Source organism: Chrysochloris asiatica, unplaced genomic scaffold, assembly GCF_000296735.1.
Source record: "Chrysochloris asiatica unplaced genomic scaffold, ChrAsi1.0 scaffold00023, whole genome shotgun sequence".
Taxonomy (NCBI): domain Eukaryota; kingdom Metazoa; phylum Chordata; class Mammalia; order Afrosoricida; family Chrysochloridae; genus Chrysochloris; species Chrysochloris asiatica.
In genome coordinates, this window is record NW_006408541.1 from 15,330,027 (window position 1) to 15,336,195 (window position 6,169).

The following is a 6,169-nucleotide window of genomic DNA, read 5'->3' on the forward strand; positions in this document are numbered from 1 at the left end:
TCGGAACCGACTCCACAGCACATAACCACCATACAAAAGTATGTGTGCATGGTTGTATTTGTGTGTGTGTGTGCCTTATTGCCACTGCCTTCTGCCCCCACCAGACGTCAGCTCCATAAGCACTGGACTTTTATCTGCTTTGCTTGATGACCAAAACAGTATGTGGCACACAGTAGTTAGTTGCTTTATAAAGATTTGTTGTTGCTGTAGTTGCTGTTAGGTACCAACAAGTCAGTTCTGACTCATAGCAACATCATCCACAACAGAACGTAACATTACTCAGTCCTGTACCGGCCTCACAATTATCATTACATTTGAATGTATTGTTACTGCCAATGTGTCAATCCATCTCCTTGGGTGGGTGAGGGGAAGGTTCTGTTCCTCTTTCTTGCTGACCCTCAACTTTACCAAGCATGATGCTCTTCTCCAAGAACTTGTTGTTGTTAGAAAGCCTCCTCTTTCTCCCACAGAACAGCTGGTAGTCTCGAACTACTAACCTTGAGGTTCGCAGCCCGACTCGTAACCACCTCATAAAAACATGTCCAAAATACTAGAAATGAAGTCTCACATCCTCACTTCCTAGGGGCAATCCGGCGTTACTTCTTCTAAAACAGATTTGTCCACTTGTCAGGCAATATTTTAATATTCACACCAGAATTCAAAAGCATCAGTTTGTCTATGATATTCCCTATTCATTGTCCAACTTTCACATTCACACTTTAGTCAGTTCCACTTAGTCCTCAAAGTGACATCTTTACTCTTTGATACTTTAAATAGGTCTTTTGCAGCCGATTAGCTTAACACACTATGTCATTGGATTTCTTTGTTTTAACTTTTTATTGTGAATTGAGTAAAGGTTTACAGATAAGATCATCAGCTTTACATTCAACAAAGCATATACTGTGCTTCATCTCCATATTTCCAATCCCCTCCCTGGAACAACAGTTACCCTGCTTCCTCCCTGGGGTTCCTAGCCCTTCTCGACTTTGTCCTTAGGGAAATATTGCCTTTTGATTTTGAATGGTTGACCATTCCATGGTGAGCATACCTGGCTAGTGTTAGTTCTAGACCTGAAGAGTGATTAAGGGCTATAGTTTCAGCTTCCTCGAGTCTCTTTCTGACCAGTAAACCCAGGTGTTTTTAATATTATTATTGGCATTAAATATTTTTCACTGTTGTTTCACATTTTCTTCCCCTCTATCCAGGATCTTCTAACATGATCCCTTTCAGGACAGTGGGTAGTGGTATCTAGGCACTGTCTTGTTCTTCTGGTCTCAGAGTCATGGACACTGATGTTCACATGTTCCAATAGTCTATGGGACTAAGTGATTCCAAGCCTCTTCAATTTTTATCTCTCTTCTTTCTTCTGCACATCATCATTTAATTGCTTGACTGCTGCTTCCATGAGTACTGATTTTGGAAATCTTTGACAAATTTTTCTCCATTTATTTTGATATTGTTTACTAGTCCACTTGTGCAAATTTTCATTGTCTTTCCACTGAGGTGCAATCCATACTAAAGAAAACAGTCTTTGATCTTCATTTCAAGTCCACTTCACTTCATAAGTTCAGTAAGCAAGGTTATAGCATCTGCATATCTTAGGTTGTTAATCTTTCTCCAATCCTGATGTCATGTTCTTCTTCATATAGTCCAGCTTCTCAGATTATTTACTCAGCACACTGATTAAGCAAGTACGGTGAAAGAATGCAATGCTGGCACACGCCTTTCATAATTTTAAACCATTCAGGGTCCCCTTAAGGAGCTCTGATAGCGTAGTGGTTACGAATTGGGCTGCGAACTGCAAAGTCAGCAGTTTGAAACTACCAGCTGCTCCACGGGAGAAAGATGAGACTTTCTGCTTCCATAAAGATTTACAGTTTCGGAAACCCTATATAGGGTGGCTATGAGTCAAAACCGACTCCACAGTACATAACAACAACAGGGTTCCCTTATTCTGTTCTAATGACTGCCTCTTGGTCTGTGAATAGGTTCCTCATAGACACAATGAAATATTCAGGAATCTCCATTCTTCCCAGTGCTATCCATAGTTTGTAATGATCCACAGTCTAATAATGCCTTTGCGTAGTCAATAAAACACACATATAAGTAAACATCTTTCTGGTATTCTCTGTTTTCAATCAATAATAGCCCCCGTTTCACGGCCTTTTCTGAATCCAGTTTGAATTTTTTAATTTCTACCTGCTGATTTAGTGCTGACATGATTTTTTTAATTAATTTTTTTTTAACTGTCTCCCAGGTTTCTTTAAAAACAAAATGATGAGTGATGTGGGGATTAAAATGAAGAGCATCAATGAATTTCATCTTCCTTCCAACTAGTTACCCCCCAAATCTCCTGCCACCACCCTTTGTGTTCCCAATTCCTTCCTTCGTTTAGTGGAGGAAGAACAACCCCGAAGCTCAGGGTCCTGTCTCCCCAGCCTCTCCCCTTTCCTCTGCCACCTGTTCCTGGGAAGAATAGGAACCTCAGTTTGAAACCATGGGAGAACCAGAGGGATGACCTGGCTGGATGGGAAAGGGACTGAGGAGCACAGAGTAGTAAAGTGAAGGTCTCCACAGGCTGAGGTACCAAAATGGGGCCCTGGTGCCAGAAGAAACAACACTTGTGCCCCTGAGAAAGGAAATCCAGCGGCCTCAAAATCCTCTCAGAGGGAGTAGTCACTGCTGACAGCAGTTACAGAACCACACTTGGACCACTTCCTGGGCGATGTGGCCCATCTGCTGCAGTGAAGGTTTGGGGCCCTGCAGCAACACGCTCTCCAGACTGCCTCCCACTCGGTTCTCAATGCTTGTCCGCTGTCTCTTTCGTGCTTGCTGCAGGAGAATCTCCATTTTGCCTATCTCCTGGAGGTTTTCGTTGTTGTCCGCCTCCTCTTCTGTAACAGGGGCCTCAGCTTACACATATTTTTGAAGCTGAGCTGAAGAACCTCAAAATGGCAGATAGTTGTTTGGCTGAACACCTTCCCAAAGAGAACCCACAGGGTGAGCCCACATCGGCCTGCGTATACCCCAGAGTGATCCTCTTTTATTTTAACAGCAAATTGCTCGAGGTCATCCTGCCTGGTTTTGATGTCCCGGGACTCCTCTCCGTGTTCAGTTTCATGGCACCAGGTGGGGCAGCACGGGGCTCCTGGGGAAGCCCCCTCAGAGTTGCTCTCAACCCCAGCCCCCACCTCACCCTCACATTGAGGGGTCTCTGGGCCGCCTTGGGGCAACAGTCCCACACCAACCTGAGGTCCACAGTACGACATGTCTCCACAGAACCAGTACTGCGAGGGGCACGGGGGATGCCCCACATCTCACCACCCGGTCCGACCCCTGGCCCATCGGGAGTGCTCAGCCAGGTCCGAGGGTCAGTCCAGCCTGGCTCTGGCCCCGACCCTCCAGGCCCTTCACCTCCACCACCTGGTGAGGGCGAGAAGGCAAAGTTGGCAGCCAAGTGTCTCGCCATGGGGAAGGAAGGCACCCCAAGCCGGGGGCCTGGTGAAAGGAAGACCCTCAGAGGAACTGCTCAACACCCCTCACCCTCCCCAAACCCACCCACCAGCCTTGACCTCTGGCCCCACCCCCTGGATGGGTGGGGGAGAGTGGCAGGGGTGGAGACACTAAGGCGAGGAAGTTTGCCAATTGGTTGTTCTTCTAAGCACCATCGAGTCAGTTTGGACTCTTAGCAACCATGTATAGGGTTTCCAAGGAGTGGCTGATGAGTTTGAACCACTGACCTTGAAGTTCAAACTGACTTTATGGTCCAGTGCTTATCCTACAGGATCACACCAGGACACCTGCCTATTGGTGGCAGTGGTATTTGTGGATGAGAAGAGCTGGGGAGATCCCACTGAATACCCCTCCAATTTCCAGGGTCCTTAATGTAGGACCCAATGTGGACATTCACATCTGACTCCCAACAGGCTACCCAGTCCTGCACACCTCAGGCCGGGCATCTTTTTGACACTCCCTCCACTGTCTTCATGAACCCCGGTGTTTGTCTTACTCCTGGCAGAAGCCCTTCACTGGGACCCAGCCACTCTTGCAGCTCCTCAAACATTAATGGAACTATGATGGTGGTGGTGGTGATTGTGTGCCGTTAAGTCAGTCCCAATTTGTAAAGACCCTGTATAGGGTTTCTGAGGCTATAAGATCTTTGCGGGTGCAGAAAGCTTCATCTTTCTCTGGAGAAGCAACTGGTAGATTCCAACTACTGACCTTGAGGTTACCTACCCAATAGGACCAAGTACAGCTGCCCCCTAACCAGAAGCCCAGTCATTCCCACCTATCTTACTGGCCAGATTCAGTTACCCAAGCTTCAAATCCCTGACACCCATCTGCCCAGCCTGCTAAATTCCAACCCCATTAACAGAGACAGACCGCTGATTCTTCCCCAAGGACTCCACTTCATCCCTCACCTTCTACTCCTAGTTTTCTGGCCCCAGAGTCTCCTCACCAAATAGACTCTGGAGTGGGCCCCACTTCCCCTTCTCAGGATAAAGCTTATACTGACAGAAGGATCAGTGTTCTCTCACAGAGCCCCCAACGATGTCCCCCAGGCTCCCACCCCACCCCACCCATCAGGGTCCTCACCTCCCCTGCTGCTGCAATGATTTTTAAAATTATTTTCAGCAAAATTTTACTTGCATATGATATTGTTTGATGATTTCTGCTTACTGTTAGATCACCTCTTGTTGGAATGGGCACAAATATGGATCTCTTCCAATTGGTTGACCAGGTAGTTATCTTCAAAATTTCTCAGTGTAGTTGAATATGTTTCTTCAGTGTTGCAATATTTTAATTTGTATTCCATTAATTCCTTAAAACCTTGTTTATCAGCAATGCCTTCAGTGCATCTTGGACTTTTTCCTTTAAAAACTATTGGTTTTTGATCATATGATACCTTTTAAAATGGGTGAACATCAATCAATTCTTTTTGGCACAGTGACTCTGCACTATTCCTTCCATCTTCTTTTGATGTTTCCTGCGTCATTCAATAATTTGCCCACAGAAGTCTTTAATATTGCAAGTTGAGGGTTGAATTTTTGCTTAAGTTCTTTCAGCTTGAGAAATTCTTTCCTTTTGGTTGTTGCATATTTCATTATATGCATATTTCATTATAAAGACTGGACGTTGTCTTCTCGAGCTGCTCTTCGAAATTTTCTTTTCAGCTCTTTTACTATATCATTTCTTCCAGTCACGTTAGCTTCTCTGCAAGTAGGAGTAAATTTCAGAGTCTCTTCTGACATCCATTTTGTTCTTTTCTTTTTTTCTTGTCTTCTTAAAGACCTTTTGCTTAATGATGTTCTTGATGTCATCCCACAACTCTAGTTATCAGTCATAAGTGTCTAATGCATTCTGTTCTTAAGATGGTCTCTAAATTCAGGTGGGATATTCTCAAGTCACTGGAGAAGGATATCATGTTTGGTAGGGTATTGGGTCAGAGAAAAAGAGGAAGACCCCCAACGAGATGGATTGACCAAGTGGCAGCATCGATGGACTCAAGCGTGGCAACAGTAGTGAGGTTGGCCCAGGATCAGACATTGTTTCATTCTGCTGTGTATAAGGTCGCTATGGGTCAGTACTGACTCGATGCCACCTAACAACAACAGCATTCTCAAGGTCATATTTTGGTTTTCATGAACTTGTTTTAGTTTTCTTCAGCTTCAGTCTGAGCTTGCAAGTGAATAATTGATGGCTTTAGTTGGCCGCTGGCCTTGGTATGGCTGATGTTGAGTTTCTCCATCGTCTCTTTTCACAGATGTAGTGACTTTGGTTCCTGTATCTTTTCACAGATGTAGTGAAGTTGATTCCTGTCTCTTCTCACAGATGTACTGAATTTGATTCCTGTGTATTCCATCTGGTAATTTCAAGGTCTATCATTGACTTTTATGTTGTTTAAAAAAGGTATTCGCAATGAATAATTGATTGGTCTTGTAAAATTCTATCGTGCAATCTCCAGCATCACTTCTAACACCAAGGCTGTATTTTCCAATTACTGATCCTTTCTCTTTGTTTCCAACTTTCACATTTCAATCACCAGTAACTATTAACATATCTTGATTGCATGTGTGATCAATTTCAGAATGAATAAGTTGGTAGAATTCTTCAGTTTCATCACCGCTGACCCTAGTGGTTGGTGGGTAAATTTAAATAGTAGTAGTAT

General features: G+C 44.4%; 1 pseudogene; it reads right to left on the minus strand.

The window, feature by feature from the left end:
• Positions 1-2,676: 2,676 nt before the first annotated feature.
• Positions 2,677-3,469, minus strand: LOC102838906 (annotated as a pseudogene).
• Between the last annotated feature and the right edge of the window lie 2,700 nt (positions 3,470-6,169).